Source organism: Larus michahellis, chromosome 6, assembly GCF_964199755.1.
Source record: "Larus michahellis chromosome 6, bLarMic1.1, whole genome shotgun sequence".
In the NCBI taxonomy this organism is placed as follows: Eukaryota; Metazoa; Chordata; class Aves; order Charadriiformes; family Laridae; genus Larus; species Larus michahellis.
In genome coordinates, this window is record NC_133901.1 from 64,521,788 (window position 1) to 64,539,072 (window position 17,285).

Here is a 17,285-nt window from a genome sequence, read left to right on the forward strand (position 1 = left end):
CTCATTCAACACACTGATACTTTGAGCCTGAAGGTCTAGTCAGTTTTCCACAAATCCTTGTAGTCCACCCATTTGGTCCATAACCCCCAGGCTGACTATAAATATGCAATGGGAGATTAATTTCTTTGTGTACTGGCTTGGAGAACAGCAAGCACACTCAAGTTCAAAGTTGCATCCCTGCTACACACCAAAGTCCACGCAGTACTGGTTAACAGGTGACCACTACTGGCTGAAATTTTGCAGTAGTTTGTGTTAATAAAAGCTGTTTCATCATTTCAGAAGCCTGAGGTGTTTACATGCCTGCCTCTTAAATGGGAACCACCAACACTTGGGTCACCAACTGGGAACTCCTCCCTCTCCCCTGTATCACTAGTACCAATTTACTCCTCCTGTCCATTCTTTTTCCTATTATATTCACTAAAGGGATACCAGCAAGGCCTTTTAACACCTCATTCTCTTGTTATTAATTAATCCGCTCTCCTGCAAAGAACAGAGAGCAGCTGAGATGTGGTCTGTTTCTTCTGCTTAAAGAATGAGCTGTTATAGTTAGCCATCCATCCCAGATGAATCAGAAAACAATTCCACCCTTTGGCATCTGAGAACCCATGGAACAGTTTTATGAACAAAATTTAGTACAAGCCAATGAGATTTAGCTGGCATTTAACTGAGCACTCAGTCAGCAATTTATGCACACTGATGACACCCCCACACTAATGCTACTAATTTTTATCATGAGTTTCACATTCATTCCATGACAAATCAAAAGTGAAAAAAAAAAACAAAACCACCAACAAATCATTTGGCCTTTTAGCAGGTTGTTTATGTACGCTAAAGGGAATCAGAAGCCTAACTCAAGGTCAACTGTGCTGCCAAAGAAGACAGTTCAAAATAAATTCCACCCAGAGTATGTGTCTCTGATCAGAGGTTTGAAAGGCTGGGTAACGCATACCTTACAGACACCTCCACTGGAAACACAAATCCTTTGTTCCACTCTGAGCATTTGTCTTTTTATGTAGACACCTTTACATGGATCACATATTCTCAGAAGCTCAGTTTTCAGATAGCTTTATTATAGTGTCACTAATTTTTCCAGCTCAGAACTATTTTCAGCTTCACACTGAATGCTATTTTTAATCTTAAACTCCAGCTCATTGCTAGGCTTAACTTTATTGTATACTTAAAGATGCATTTTGGATTGTTCTCATGCTTTTGCAGTGCCAATAAAATTCTCCTGGTAATCTCTGGACTAAATTTACAATTACTATTCTTTTTTCATCAATCTAAAATATTAAAATAATAATAAACCATGGTGTTATCCATCAATTTTTATTTTTTTTTAAAAGAAACAAAACAACAAAACCAGAACCCTTAAATGCTGTATTGAGTTTTAGACTCCAAATCCAAAAGAGGTCATTTTGTATCAAAAGATATGAGACTTCATTTCGCCCATCTCCAGGCCACCCATACCTTATTCCAAGAGGCACCAGCATACCTTATACAACTGTCTTTTAAAATCTCCAGCTGATCTGACCATACAAATTCCCCCCTCACTTCCTAGTTGCCTGCTCAACAAACACAGACATACTCTTCATTATTATAATCAATTACTTTGCAAAGCAGTAATTCCTGGAACTCTAGAATGAGAGTCACATTTTCCAAAAAGTCAGATTTAGCAAATTTGAGAGTACAGGCAGCTTCCAAACTAAACAAACGAGCTGGGTCATCACAGAAAGTCATTGTTCCTGTTCTTCAATTATAATCACATAAGAAAAGAGAAAAATTAATCCTGGGAACAACCAGCAGTACCTATATCCTGATGATACACATTTTATTCACACTGTCAGAAATTAAAAACACTACTCCTCTACGCAAATGGTGTTACTTTTGGGTAAAATCACACTAAACCCAGAAAAAATGCTAAGTGTTTCTGTCTTATTGAAGTTGTTTAAAAAAGAAAAAAACTTCTAGCATATAATGCAGTTAAAGCAGATGAAAAATCCTGGATGTCTAGAAGGCACTGCTTCCTACTCAACTCTGCCATACCAGAATACATGCTGCTTTCCAACACAAACACACACCCCAAAATCTAAAGGCATCTTCTCATAAGTTAAATGCATGCTATGAATAAAACTATCGTAAGACAATCTGACAGGACGTGAGTTGGAAATAACCTTGGAAATATTTTAAATGGCTCCAGTGCCTTGGAGAGGTAATTAACTGTCCTGTGCTAGAACTAAATAATGCAGATGCTTATTTAAAAGTAGCTGAAATGCATGTTCCAGACCTGCCTGCAGTGACAACTCTGGTTTGCAGCTCAGGAGGAAAAAATTCTACTTAAGGATAAAACTACCTTGGGGAAGATGGCTCCAAATCTTTCCTTAAATGAATTCCCACTTAAACGTCTTCCCTTGCGTAAGCCCCATTACACACAGGAGCAGTAAGGTCTCTGCAAACAAATACTGACAGACTCACAAACTAGGGCTGGACAAACAAGCTCTTGTTGTTGCCAGTCCAAGTGACCTCCAGGCTTGTCCCTGATTGCCCCACCAGAGGACTAGAAGAAAAAGCATTGTGTTCTGAGGTGACAGTATCTATTCCAGAACTGAGGACAAATGCCTCTGCCTTTGCAACACGTGAGAGAAGACTTAGCTGTCCTCAGAACGGTATGAGAATCACCTACACGGGCACCGCCATGCTCTGGGAGAATGCTGGGAAGCAGAGAGGCATTAACCAGCCTGGCCCACTGCTGGCACGCAGCAGCTGCTGACAGCCTGCCAGCACGCAGCCCCGGCACCGCGGGAACAAAAACAACTTAATTAGCGGGCAGCCACAGTCTACACTGACTTCAGCTCCTGGACCCCTTCCACATAGAACTCTATGCATGGGCTCAGCCTTCAGCCCAGTGTGGCTACGGCTTCACAAGCAAGGCTTCAAGGTATGAGAATATTTTATGACTTGGTAGTGTCTGTCACAATGGAGACCAGCTCTTTATTTGTGGTCCTAATGCACCACCTCATTGCAGCCTATCTCTTTGCTGTCATATTCCACAGCAGTGCTATTGTGGAAACAATCAATTCAATAGCAAAGGACTGCGACTCTTGGGACGTCAACGCACTTAGCATCTGAGAAGACAGAAGATAAAAAAAGCACGTCTGCATATCACTTAGAATTGCCCCATAAAAGCAGAGGCCTTTTCTAGGCAGCTCCGAATATAAAAGGGATCTCCTGGGCTGCTGAACTAGTGCCTGTGACCAGCACAATCCTTTAATAATGGCACATGACAGGGCACTGAATTTGAAGAGACGTTCAAACATTCTACTCCAAGCAGCAGAGAAAGGAGTCTGTCAGAATATTCTCAAACAATTTTTCCATGTGGCAGAGTGGCACAAGTGATATTCCAGCTGTAATTTGGAGAGGGAACATCACCAACAGCTCAGAGCAGTTCCCATGCACCCATCCTTTCCTCCTTTTCCACAACCTTCCTGAATTTAAAAGGGAGATAACAGCTTTTTCCAAACAGTCTTGGCTGAGTCACTAATAAGAACAGCAGCAACAACAAAAAATTACACACTGGGACCAACCGACGGGATCTGGCAGCACAGGAAGCCTTCAAGGCACAGAGCCAGACAACTGGAGCTCATTGGCCAGGTGGTGCCTCCGTTCCTTGGGGAACCTGGCATTAGTCTCACCCAGCAGCTGAACCACAGAATAATCCTGGCTTAAGGGTTGGAGAAAGTGTTTAAAGACTTGCTCTCTCAGCTGTGGGTGAAGGTGGCATACATCAGAGCCAAGGCGAAGCAACTGTAAATTACTGCACTGTGAGTAGGAGGCAGGTAAAATTTATCAGATTTAGAAGGAGTCCTTCCCCTGATGCAGGCTCGAGGCAATGGTTTCGCACAGAGGAGAGACTGGGTCACTGGGGACGCGGCACTGGGGTGCATTACTGTGCCGCCTGCAACCCGCTGGGATGCTGCAGCGTCTCCCTCTTTACAGTAATTACCTACTGTGGCACTGAGGACATGTAGCCAGGTAGATTCATTTTTGAGTGCTTGCAGTCTTCACATACGGACCGTAATGGGTTTTCTGCCTGCAGACATTTCAGAAAATTAACTCATATTAACTTTTGGAAAGTATTACAGAAATTACTTCAAAGGCTTTTGTGGACACTCTCATTCGTAAGTAAGAGTGACCTTAATCAATTTCAGTTAGCTCATTACAAGAATAAATTAAGATCAGTCAGAGTCCCTTCAACTCTGAATTCACATCTTTATTTAACTTGGATTAATTGTTCCTGTGTTTCTCCATCAGACTGTGTCAAACTGTGAGGCTGGAGAACAAATGGAGAGAAACAAACATACCTGCATCATCTCCCTGGTCATTACACTGTGAGCCCCCTGTAACACTACACCCTCTTGCACAAGGCTGTTATATTCTTGTTTCTAACACCAAAGTAACCATGGCTGTAAAACTCACTGTTCTGGATAAAGGGAAAATATCCTAGTAAATATCTGAAAGTGACACATTGCCACTGGGTTGCTCAGACCAGCACTTCCATTCTTCCATTCACATATTTTAGCTTCTTCTCCAGGGCTTAAGTTTCTGGGCCCTTATAACTCCCCAAGAAGGTCTCAGGCCGATGACAGGAGCAGCAAACAACTGATGAATATGTCGTATCTAAAATCCTCCTGTCATCCAACTTCACTATCTCCCAAATCCCATTACCAGAGCTGGTTTTGTACTGATAATACAAGCGGGACAGCACACCCAGGTACCATCTGCAGTTACAGCACTGCAGAAAAGTGGGAATTGTTTACTATTTCCCACGAATACTTGGCAGCAAAAGCCTTGTGTACTCCAGAAGAGCAACACTAGCAATAGCTAGGTGCAGCCTTTCTCCCACCCCCGGTCCCCTGAAAAAGTTAGGTCATGGGTGGAGGTCAGAAAGGGACAGTGAACACAGGGTGTCAGAAGTGACAGGGTCCCATGCCTTCACATCACAAAAAGCAGCAAAAGCAAATGACGCATCTGTCGGGCCTCGCTCCAAAGGCAATCGCCGATGAATCCTGTGGATGATGCCAACTGCAATGTGAGCTGCACTCGACAGCCCTCAGCTTCTCCTCAAGCGCAGACTATATACAGAGACTACAGAAGGAGCTCAAAGCAAATTAACCAAAACAGCCTGTTACTTTACACAAGTCTTCAGAGCTGGAAATGGGCTCAAGGATCAGGTAGCTGAGTACTGAGACTTTTCCTTACAACCAGGGTTGCCAGCTGCCTCATTTGGGGACAGGAATAACCTGTTTTGACAGATTTACTGCTCTTGCCATTTCCCCCTAAACCTTTAATGAAGTTTTTATGAACCATTTCCTTCAAACAACACCCTTTCAGCACTTGACAATGCAAGGAAGTTACATTTGCAGAGTGGAACAAAGTCAAGCAGACAGATGGGAGGCAAAACAAGCTGAGAAGAAACTCGTGCTGCTTGCCAAGCATCTTCCTAATGTTTTCCACAACAGGCTGTAAGCAGTATTTCCCACTTTCTCAAATATCGCATCTTCCCTAGGATCATGATTTTTAAGTCACCACCTTCTCTCTCACAGAATTACTAAAAGAACACAATTAGTCAGACAACCTTTTCGACTAATTGGAAGAGTAGCTTTTTTATATATGCCAAGAATCTGTAGTTAGCCATATGCATCTGCAAAGCAGTGAGCACTGGAGAAGTTGAGCAGCATTCCACCGATCCAATTAGTGTGATGCTGACTTCCTACAGAAAACCAGCTCGATGGTAGTGTGTTAACTGAAGGCTTCACCAGTTACTTTGAAATTCAGATGAGTGTAAACTTTTCGGACTCCGGAGTCTGAGCTGTACTGTCAGTAAAACCTGAAATAGCATAAACCCAGGATAATTTCTCCTTATGCTGCCAACTATTTAAATTACTCTGGGTTTGCAAGTATGCATGCGTGCCTGAGTATGTGTGTTTACGCGTGAGGGGGTGATAGCGATCCTCTCTGTCTCCAGCATTACTTCACTATGTCCTGTTGTGGAAGTGCCAATATTACGGGCAAACAGCTCTGAGCGGAAAGGCAGCAAGAGTGAAGCACGGAAGAGCAAGAAGAAGGTGGTCAGGAGAAGCCTGCAGTGGCATCCGAGACGTCTGAGCTTAAACTGCACCTCTGTCAGACTTTTTGAGAAATCCCGGGCACATCATTTCGCCTTTGCCCAAGCTCATTCGAAGATGAGTCAAGTCTGACACTGCCTTACACCACAAATATTGCATGAGAAGCAATTCACCCCCCGCAGTGGGGTGAATTTTATGTCTTCCTTCCCCTATCACGTTTGTTTATTATTCTAGCGTAGTTCTAGCCTCGTCAACGGGCAGGCAAACACTTGCTAGAAGTACCGCTTCCAGACTGACTGGCTTTGGTACTCCAGTACTTTATAGCACCCTTCTCCTCTTGAGAAGACTGAAGAAGGAAGGAAAGACGCAAGTCTAAGGAAACTAAAATGCTATTTGTCATGACGAGACTTCAAGAGAAAACGGTAAGTTTATTTTTTTTTCTCCACTCTGTTCCATCAGTAATTTGCAACTAAGTCTCAAATTCTAAAAGCTCTTCTAAGCGTTGCTGGCATTATCAGTTTCAAATTCAAACCCATTTGTACTTACCATCTTCATGGGCAAAAACAGAGACTGTAATGTATATCTGCATAAGGAAAACATAGGTGATGTTGCTCCTCCTTTCACCTTACATTCGGCAAATGTTCAGGTAAAGCTGGCAAGTAATCCTGCTCGTGGGTACAGATTAATCTTAAGACATTTCTGAGGGACAGTTTCAGTTGAACAGGAACTATTTATTTAGAAAAAAGGTTGACAAATACGGATGCATAGCCCATACTTCTTTAAAGCATTTGATTTAAATGATTTTCTTTCTGTCAATGAATGTTTATACAGGACTGGATGAGAAGGCTGCCTGGAGAGCATGTCAAATATAACACCATTTTCATATTTCTGAGGCTGCCCCTGACGCTGCTTAAAACAGGCAATTCAGCGTGGAAAAGGAACAAGACAGGGATACCAAAAGAACTGGAAATCAGAATTTCCAGGCAAATTATTGAATCTCTTGCTTTGCCTGATTAAAGACAGTCTGTATGTCACCTCTCAAAAATCAAATTCTAACTATCTATCTGAAATAGGCACCCAGAAACGATGGTACACAAATTTAGTAGGTATCCTGAAAAATTTAGCCAAAAGTTTTTCGAAGTTTTTTTAAGGGACAGAAAAGACCCACTCCCACCATTCCATTTCAATTAAATCAAAATTCAAGGCAAAAAAATGCACATACAGACAGAAATATAATTTGCAAGTATTCACTTAAACTCTTTAGTACTCCAGCTTTTTCTTTTGTAGAATGCTGCTCTCTTGTCTACTCCCTTACAACTTCCTATCGCACTGTCACTGCAGGATCCAACCAGCGGAGTACCCAAATTTGTTCAAAGCAGCTTTCAATATTAATATCTAAATCCTGCAAAATACCCTAAAATCTTTGGAGAAATACAGACAGGCTTATACATATTCTCTCAACCCCATGTTATACTATTTTACATATATTAGTGCCAGACTCTTGATAGCAGCTGTATGCTTCGCTAGCGATGGATTAAAGCAAGGTGCATTTCTTTTAATTAAAGGACACCAATTATTTAAATTTTTAAAATAGGAGAGAGAAGTCAGAGTTATCAACAATGGCAAGTCAGTTGTTCTGAAATGAAGAAAAGTGATGCTGACAACCGCCTAATCCTCCTCCCTGTTGCAGGCATTCTGGGAACTCCGTGGGGCAACAGCAAGGGAATTCTAACAGCAGAGAGAAAAGTCTTATAAATCTGGCACTAAACGTGTACATCTTCACTCATCAGGTGAATTTTCTAGACAAGATAAAATAACATTAGGCACTACAGACACAAAGCCACATAAGCAGTATCTGCCTAATTTAACCAGACAGCCAAGACGCCAGGGAATATTCCTAAATCTTTCTGGTTTTCAGTTCCTTAGCTGACCCCGTCTATTTGCCTATTTATGCACTGTTTCTCCTATATGAACTGCAAGGTTTCACCTTGGCTTCTTCTGCGACTTTTTGGAACTTAACTGTATATTATAATGTTGGTGCCCACTCTTTCTGTTTGGTTTTTACAATGCAGTAACACAATTATTAAACACACAATTTTCACAGCTCCTAGGCTTCTGAACTTTCAAAATGGTGCAGTTACAGTTTTAAAAAAAAAAATACTGGGGGTAAGGTTACTCTCTTTAAAACAGAAAATGTTTTTTTTGGCCTAGGTTTTGTATAGTTATAGAGTCCATGCTGTAAAGAGACCAGACAGGTTTAGGCATCTTTCATTTATGACTTTGATAATTAATCAAAAGCAAAAAATTAAGGATATAAGAGATGCAAGGTTTAAAACAAAAAAGAAAACACAGTCTCCCTAATTCTAATGTCACCTAACCGTGCAGCTACTGTACAGTCTGCCTTTCGCCAAATCCCTTTTATAATGCGTAAATGAAATACCATTCATTTGCATGCAGCTGCAAAAATAAAGAAGGTAATCTTCTTACTCTCATTTGAACGGGAAATAAAACACAGTGGTTTAAAAAACAGATCAGTGTTTTTAAATATCAGTAGTTTTAAAAATAGGAAGATAAGAGATTATCGATTACCTTATGTAATATACCATAGATAACAATTATTCAGAACAAGTTTGATAATTGCAGCTACTTGTAACGAGGTGTGTATTCTATGGTCCCAGCTCTCACAAAGCTTCTACTCTGCTGCAAAGTTACATACAAACTGCAATGAGAAGAAATAGATAAAACTGGCAGATGTACTGTTTATCCTCTTTTGCTCAAACGAATCCCGGAGAGCATTACAAACTTAACAAATTATTTGAAAAATGCCCCAAATCTTACAAGTATTTTGCTAGCAGTGAAGTCATCTTTTGGCATTATCTGCCACTAAAGGCAGCTTTCCCTGAGCTTGAACGGTATGGCAATCTAACCGTGCTTAGAATTTATATATAAGTAAATAAAAACGAACAAAAAAAAAAAATCAACCAGAACACTGGTCAGTGTTTAGGAAAGAGGAATGAAAAGCACACATAAATAACTCTGCATTAGAAACAGTCCTGAAAAAAATATTCTTTTCTCCCTTCTATTCATCAGAGGTCAATAAGAGATTATTAAAAATGTACATCTGCTTTACATGTCTGTAATTCCAGGCCCCTTAGATTCATAAAAAACTACTTCCAAAATCAAAGGTAAGTCATTCCCAAGCCTGGTTCATCTCACCATTAGTATTAGGAACATCAATTATTTGACACAGGATGCAAACATTATCGTTGCCACAGATCAGTAGCTAAAAGGAAGTTTCTAAAACTGCTTTTCAGACAACATAATTCCATGAAGATTTAACCTCTAGAAGAACACATAAGTAACTGAAATACACTTTGTATTTTCTTTTTCTAAGCTTGCAGTCGACAGCATGTGGAAGTTTAGAATCCTTACATGGAAAACTCTTAAATGCTACTAACAGAACGGAAGCACCTCTGTTTCAAAGTACCAGCAATTACCCAAGGCGGGCTTCCTGAGCTTCCTAATCCCAAAACACACAAGTTAAAGGTCTCACGTAGCTTGGAGCGCACCATCCCCACTGCCCGGAAAGAGAAAGTAGACATAGGAGGGGACTGAAGAATTCACCAGCTGCCAAGACACACTTCAGACTGCCAGCAAGTGGCAGGAGGCATACAAGCCTTCAGTTGATAAGCTCTCAGCCTGTGCGTCCTCTTTCCACGCAGCGCCATCACTCCTACAGCCCCTGAACAAACAGGAATCACTGGGCAAATGCAGCTGCCTGTAGGGTGCTGTACAGCAGGCATTTAACAGCACATTCGACCACTTGGACCCTCATGCAAAGTACACCATGTTCATGTCCACATGTCCCCACAGCTCCACAACACGTCTATGCTCTGCCAACAGAAGCATCTTTTCCACAGGCAAAAGGTGAATGTAATTTGGAGGTGGTAACAAGATTAATGCTGCTACTCCTTCAGAATACCCCAAAAGTACCAACTGAGCAATATGTTCTTTAAGGTGATTAGCATGCTTGCCATCGTCTGTTGTTACTGTATACAAAAGGCACTTTCTGCCAAGACTTCCACAAAATACAGTTTGTTTTAGTGCATTGGCAACTGAGAGGATTATAGGATGTCTACCAGTAAACTGGATTTATATTCAGAACACACCTGTGAAGAGCGTAACACATTTTAAAAGATGTGTCATAAGGCAGAAATTGTGTAAAAGTGACATTTACAAAATATGTACGCTAATTCGATCTTGGGGGAACAATCAAAGAAGAAAAAAACTGTTCTAAAAAAAGTTAATACGATATAAATACATAATACATAGCTTTTCTGGATTTTAAAGTAATTTCTTACAATGAAAAGCAAAGCCTCAAACTTTAAAAAGAAAAGCAAACATATAGAATTTTTCAGACAAAAACCCCACTGTGCTGATGTTAATACTCTAGTGACAATTCTTTGGACTTTAGGACACACAAAGTGTTTCTGCAGATAAACAAACTCCTAGGATGGCATTTTTTGTGATGCAGACAATTACTTAGTTTTCAGGGTTCCACAAAGAAAGCTCATATGAAGACTACTCAAGGGAGAATATGGCAATGTGCAGAAAAAGTACTGGCCTGATCAGCTGCATCTCTAGGGATTTATTTCAGAGAAGAAATGCAGCTGAGATTTGGACAATCCTGGCTGCACAGGTGCCATGCCCAGGGCTGTCCGCAGTACAGGCACCCAAAACTGTGGCCAGCATGTGTACAGGTATCTAAAACCTATTCTTAACTTTTAAAAAAATGCAATACCAGATACAGCTGTAGCACCTTCCCATACTTTCTTCAGTCTCACAAAGCTCTTCAGACAATGTGTAGGCATAACCCCTCATCTTATAACCCAGACTTCAGAACCAATAATTTTCTAATTTCAGTAAAAGCAGGCATTTGGATAGATTAGTCTCACAGACTCAATTTCTTTCATCATTTCACTAATTTCTCGATTTCATCAAAAGCCTGTTGCAATGAGTTTCAAAGTCTAACCAAGCACTCTCATTTTCTCCCCCCCCCCCAGCAGGTTTCCCATGATTTGTATTTAACTGAGTGCCCTGATATTTTTGTCAGGAGGAAAGAAAATAGATGGCCCTTATCTATCTCCTCTATGTCATTTATAATTTTAGTTACTGATATGACACAGAAAGGGGATGAAGAATGGAGCCTAAAATGATAATCCCAGGGGGGTTTAGTCTTTCATCATGTGTTTCCAGCATAGATCATGTTGGTCTCCTTTTTCTGAACTCCCTCTAGTTTACCATGAAGTAATCAGAACTACATTCCAGGAGGATCAGAAAAACATTCCAGGAAAACCTGCATCACCATCAATATAAACGAACAGTACTTTTTATATGCCCTATTCCCTGCCCCCTTTCACTTGCCTTTTCAGTCCTTATAACCAGCCTAAGAAGAGCAAGTGCTTTCAAGATATTAATCTGAACACATCTGAAGATGTGTTCTTCAACACACACAATCTGAACATCTGAAGAGTATTCAAGTCATGATGAATATTTAAGAGAAAAAATGAAACCTAGTCTTTACATTTTCAGCTTCTACTGTACCTCCTAGCCAATAGTAAACTATTTCTAGTAACAGCTGCTAAGAACTTTGAAGAGTATTTTTAGGATGTAACCAAGCTCAGGGTATTTTTAATCTATGATTATACATTGTCTAAGTCAGATGAGCATCAGTTAGGAGGCTGAGCCAGACACTGTTCTTGCAGACTGCCGCAAAATAAATCTTTATGAAGGGCCGCTTAAGAAATGATATAACAGAGAAAACTGGGGAGTTCTATCATTTCTTGGGCAGCGAACATCTTCAGGAGAGCTTCATCTCTTTAGAAACTGTGATAATAACAGTAACTCAGTAGTAACTGCAGCTAAACAGACTGAAGCTTTCCTTAAGTCCCATACACCGTGACACTGTGATTTTATCTGTACTGAGAAAATCCATTAGTTTCACAATGCTACTTCAGATTTTCTCCCGTGCGGCATGAGATGAGAATGTGGCTGGTCTGATGAAAAATGTAGAACTCTGCAGTCTTTAGGAGGGGGCACTGGCTTTTTTTCATTTATTTCCTCACTGCTTCCAAATACTAAGCAGCTGAGGTGACAGAATAATGTAGCCTCAACCTTTTGCATGCATTGCCAGATTCTGCTAAAGATTAAAGTAAATTTTCCAATTACCCTTTCTTATCTTTGGGTTTCTAAGAGAGCCGTTCATGGAAATGAAGAGGTAGGAGGTAACTATCTTTGTCGGAAAGGCAAGCCGGCTTTGCACTGAGTAGTAAGGGTATCTTTTCCACCTCCACATTAATTACTTCTCGCTTTGCGCAGTATTATGTAACATATTGCTGTGAAACTGTCTTGCAGTTTTGAGCTTTCCTACCCAAAACAAAGAGGAACCTGCTCCCTTACTGCCACTGAAATTGTGCGCTGGCAGGAAAATAGAACAAATCAGCTGGAGGTTTCCAGACTGCTCTGCTGAGAGAATGAAAGAACAAGTTACAGCCAAACGGCCGCAAGACAGAGAAAAGGGATACCATCCATGCCAGAGTGTTTAACCAAACCGAGAGATCCAAAAAAGTATTACTTGATTCTCTCCCATAACACAGAACTGGGGGCACAGGAGACAGGATCCCAGCAGGCCACCAGTTCACACTGACAACAGAAAAAGCAATATAAACAATCTTAACAATCCCTCTCACGCTGTTCTCTGCCACAAGCAGTAGAAACAGGATGCGCGTAGATCCAAATAAAACCTGTAATTGTTTTCAATTATTTATTGAAACTATGAAAAATTTTCTCTTCTGTTTGAATATCAGCTGCTTTTATTACACCAAAGAATAGTAACAGGAAAAAGGAAATTTAACAATGAGAAAAATACCACTACAGCAAGACAGATGCAAGTACCTTGATACCCTCCCCACCCTATTGCTTCAGTACGACATTATCTGGTAGATCAGATCTATTTCGGCAAAGAAAAGCCCAATTCAATGGGTAAAGTATAGGGAAGTCCAGCAAAGTGTTAGTGTTTTGGTTTAGGTTCACTGCAGTTTTCTCACTCTCTCGCCTGGAAGCATGTGCAGTTCCACAACCGAGGGGAGGGGTGAGGGTCCCAGCCTAGCCCTGACAGGCAGACTGCTCACCCCCGACGCTTCAGTGTTAACGGGGGAGAAACACAGATGCCGTAGAAAATTACTCCTAACGCAGGACAGTGACCCCCTTTGCCAAAGGAAATGAAAAGTGATTAAAGGAGTTGGGAGAGCCAGAGAAGGAACACGACTTTGAAAAAGCATCTGGGTTGTGCATTCCCCTCTGCAAGACCAAAATGAACTTGTGAAACACTGTGAGATCTGTAGAGCCTAAAATTTCTCCTTATACCTACTACACTGTGAAATAAAATGAGCCTCTTGCTAGAAAAACTCACTTGCCCACTCCTTTTACAGGAGAAGCCTGTAATTCTGGAGTCATCACCTGGAAGGATGGAGGTGCTCCAAGGAGGTCACAAGGTGCAATTACCGTGCTCTGATGTCTGGAGTCAAAAAAGACGAAAGCTTACCTGCTCCAGGGCTAGGCCACCTGCAGAAGAGTTGCAGATGCAGCTCCAGAAGACTTCAGAAACTCAATTGCAGGCAGCAAGTTCCTTTGGACACAAGAACGTCTGACAGTGGCCATATGTCATTTCGCCTTTCTCTCATTCAAACCCGTTTTATAGCTCGGAATGCAAAACTATCTCACAGGAGTTCTGGGAGGGCTAATGCCAATCAAATCGCTACCTACAAACTGTCAGCAAAGACCTTCATTTTTTCCCAAGGGGTAAGCTGTTTACACACTAGAACAGCATGAAAGCACGGGGATTAAAGTGAGTGAAAATACAACCATAGGACTGCAACTATTTAGTGTCACAAGTCCAAATCTGGTGAACTAAAAGAACTACTTAGAGACATCCAGAGATCTACAAGCTTTGCAGATTGACATAGAGGATGCTGAGATTCAATACACACACGAACATGCACAAAACTATCCACAATGAAAGGCAGGATGAAAAACATCTGATGCGGGCAGGCTCCATACTTTCCCAGGTAAGCACTCAACCCCGAACGATTATTCAATGTAACCGGAGACGGACCCAGCAAAGAGCGGTCAGAAAGTTTGGTCCAACGCTCTGAGAGGTCAGTACGTGCAGTCTAGTATCGAAACAATCCCTTCACCTGAGTTTTCGATAACATCCAGTGCTAAACATACAGGCAATACAGTAAGAAAGCCGAGCAGGACACTAGTACAAAATGGGAAATTCCAACCAAACCAGGGACACGTTACACACAGTGTATGTGCTCAAACCAGAACCCGACGATCTTAGAACAATGAAGGGACTAGCATATAAAAATCAGAAACTACTCAGCAAAAAAAATTAATGATCTATTCAATCAGAGGCATATCATAAGAACACCTAAGAACAAAAATCATAGCTGTGGTTAAGAAACAGAAAACAGAGATCCAAACAATTCTAAGCCTGGTTTCCTGACCTAAATGCACTATCTTTTCGAATAAAATTTATAAAAAAAATAGGTTGTGCCCCAATATCTTTTCAGATAATTATTTTTATGTGAGGAAAATTCACTATATGTAGTTTAGCAATTTTATACAGTGCCACAAAGGAAAAGATGAGCGTATTTGGAGAAGATGGGAAAATTAGAGGTGAACAAGGAACTGACTACAAGGGAAGAACAAGAGCTTATGCAAAAAAAGGGATGCGTGAGCTGAAGGGCAACAAAAAGCTGAAAACTATTTGGCTGCAGTTCTGAGTGCAGAAAACGTTAATGGTGGGGTCCTGCAGCAAAGTGAGAGGGAAGCTTAGCGGGTCCTCCCTAAGCCTCAATACTTAGACTCAGAAGTGACATAAATTTGTGGCCACCATCTGAAGATGGCAAATGGCCTCCATGCATCAGTTTCAGCTTTCAGGTTTTGTGGAAAATATAGTTGAGACCGATGGTCTAAATCTCGTGATTCTTACTGCGTTGCTACAGATCCGTAGGTTCATTAGAGCTAAAATCATGCAAAGTGTAGCTTTGTTTCAACTTTCTGCTATGAATAAAGTAAAGAAATTGATTTTAAATGGCATTTTTACATGGATTCTCTATGTAGCAGACTGTAACGGCCAAAGTTAAAAATGTGCCAGGCAGATATTAAAGTCTGTCTCACAGCCCTCCTAATGCAGCACAACACCAGCACATACCTCTGATTAAAAGCACTCCCCGAAAAATGGCACGTCTCCCTTTATCTGCAACAAAGAATCCACTACTCTGTCATGCAAAGTGAATTTTATTAACTTGATTCAGAGTCTGCCACTCATTTTTCAACATCTTACGTCTACCTATAATACATGTCATGGTTAATCCATTTGATGAACTGTGTTTATTTGTGCTTCTCTGATGAACTCGGCAATTTGCCTGCCAGTCCAGCTGCTTTACAACAGCTTACTGGAGTCCAAATTATTAAAAAAGCTTTACGTACTTTGTGTTATTAAAAAAATAAGTAAATAAATAAAGGCTGCAAACTGCTCCTCCATTTCTGCTGTCTATTTAGATTAGCAAGTCCTCGGGCACTGATCTTTCACGGTGTGTAAATGGTACTTAGCACAATGCCCATCACTCACCCCAGCCTCGCTGGGCTTCCCAGCGCGAATCTAATAATGTAAAGCATTTTTTTTTTGAGTGCAAGATTCACCTTATCTATCAGTAGTTGCCCAGAAGATAAGCATCTCCTCCACACTAAATCATCAACGCTTTCTCTCCAATTAACATAAAAAAGTACCTATGAACATCACCCTTTATCATCCTTGTCATACAACTTTCAGGATGAATAACGCTGTTTATTCCTCAGCAGCCATTCAGACCAGACACAGTAAATGCCACCTTAGTCAAGTGTCAGTGTATTAGTGTCGGTTTCCTCAAAGAAAAAAAGTAGTTCACAAACTCAATGCTTCCCTTAGGTCAACCCAATACAACTAGTGTTAAAGGAATCTCTACAGTTTTAAAAATGTAAAAAAAAAAAAAAAAAAGCCTTTAACAGATTTAAATTAGCTTAAACACATCTCCAAAAAAGGTTGTTCTTACTCAAAAATGAAGCCTTGTGACACTAGCAAAATGGTATTATGCCTCCCCATTTAGAACTTAACCTGGCTACTGCTGTAAAAGACAATAAAAAAACGTTTCTGTAAATATATTAGTGTCGTGGTTTTGGCCGGATTGGTTTTACCTCAAACCAGGACAATCAGATACAAAAGGAGGGCTAAGGAGAATCTCCATCCTTTATTGGATGCAGGGGAAACATCGTGACAAAGGATGAGGAAAATGCTGAGGTACTTAATGCTTTCTTTGCCTCAGTCTTTAACAGTAAAACCAACTGTTCTCTGGGTACCCAGGCTCCGGAGCTGGAAGGCAGGGACGGGGAGCAGAATGAAGCCCCCATAATCCAGGGGGAAATGGTGAGGGACCTGCTGCACCACCGACACACACACAAGTCTCTGTGGCCAGATGGGATCCACCTGAGAGTACTGAGGGAGCTGACAGGAGTGCTCACCAAGCCACTCTCCATCATTTACCAGCAGCCCTGGCTAACCGGGGAGGTCCCAGTTGATTGTCAAATCACAGTTAGCAAATGTGACACCTATGCACAAAAAGGGCCGCAAGGACGATCCAAGGAACTCCAGGCCTCTCAGCCTGACCTCGGTACCAGGAAAGGTTATGGAGCAGATCATCTTAGGTGCCATCACGCAGCACATGCAGGACAACCAGCTGATCAGGCCCAGTCAGCATGGGCTTATGAAAGGCATGGCCTGACAAACCTGATCTCCTTCTATGACAAGGTGGATGAGGGAAAGTATGTGCATTTTTTTCTACCTAGATTTTAGTAAAGCCTTCGACACCGTTTCCCACAGCACTCTCCCGGAGAAACTGGCTGCTCATGGCTTAGGTGGGCATACTCTTCACTGAGTAAAAAACAGGCTGGAGGGCCGGGCCCAAGGAGTTGTGGTGAATGGCATTAAATCCAGGTGGCAGCCGGTCACGAGTGGTGTTCCCCAGGGCTCAGTATTGGGGACAGTTCTGCTTAATATCT

At 41.4% G+C, this 17,285-nt stretch overlaps 1 protein-coding gene and 1 long non-coding RNA gene across 6 annotated transcripts in view; one reads left to right on the plus strand and one right to left on the minus strand.

Annotated features, from left to right (window-relative positions):
• ABLIM1 (actin binding LIM protein 1) overlaps positions 1 to 17,285 on the minus strand; it is a 206,054-nt gene that overhangs the window by 166,287 nt on the left and 22,482 nt on the right. The window lies entirely within an intron of this gene.
• LOC141744708 (uncharacterized) lies at positions 6,042 to 16,208 on the plus strand. The gene is made up of 3 exons (XR_012587530.1): positions 6,042 to 6,544; positions 9,517 to 10,049; positions 13,613 to 16,208. It is a non-coding gene; the product is annotated as an uncharacterized LOC141744708 (long non-coding RNA).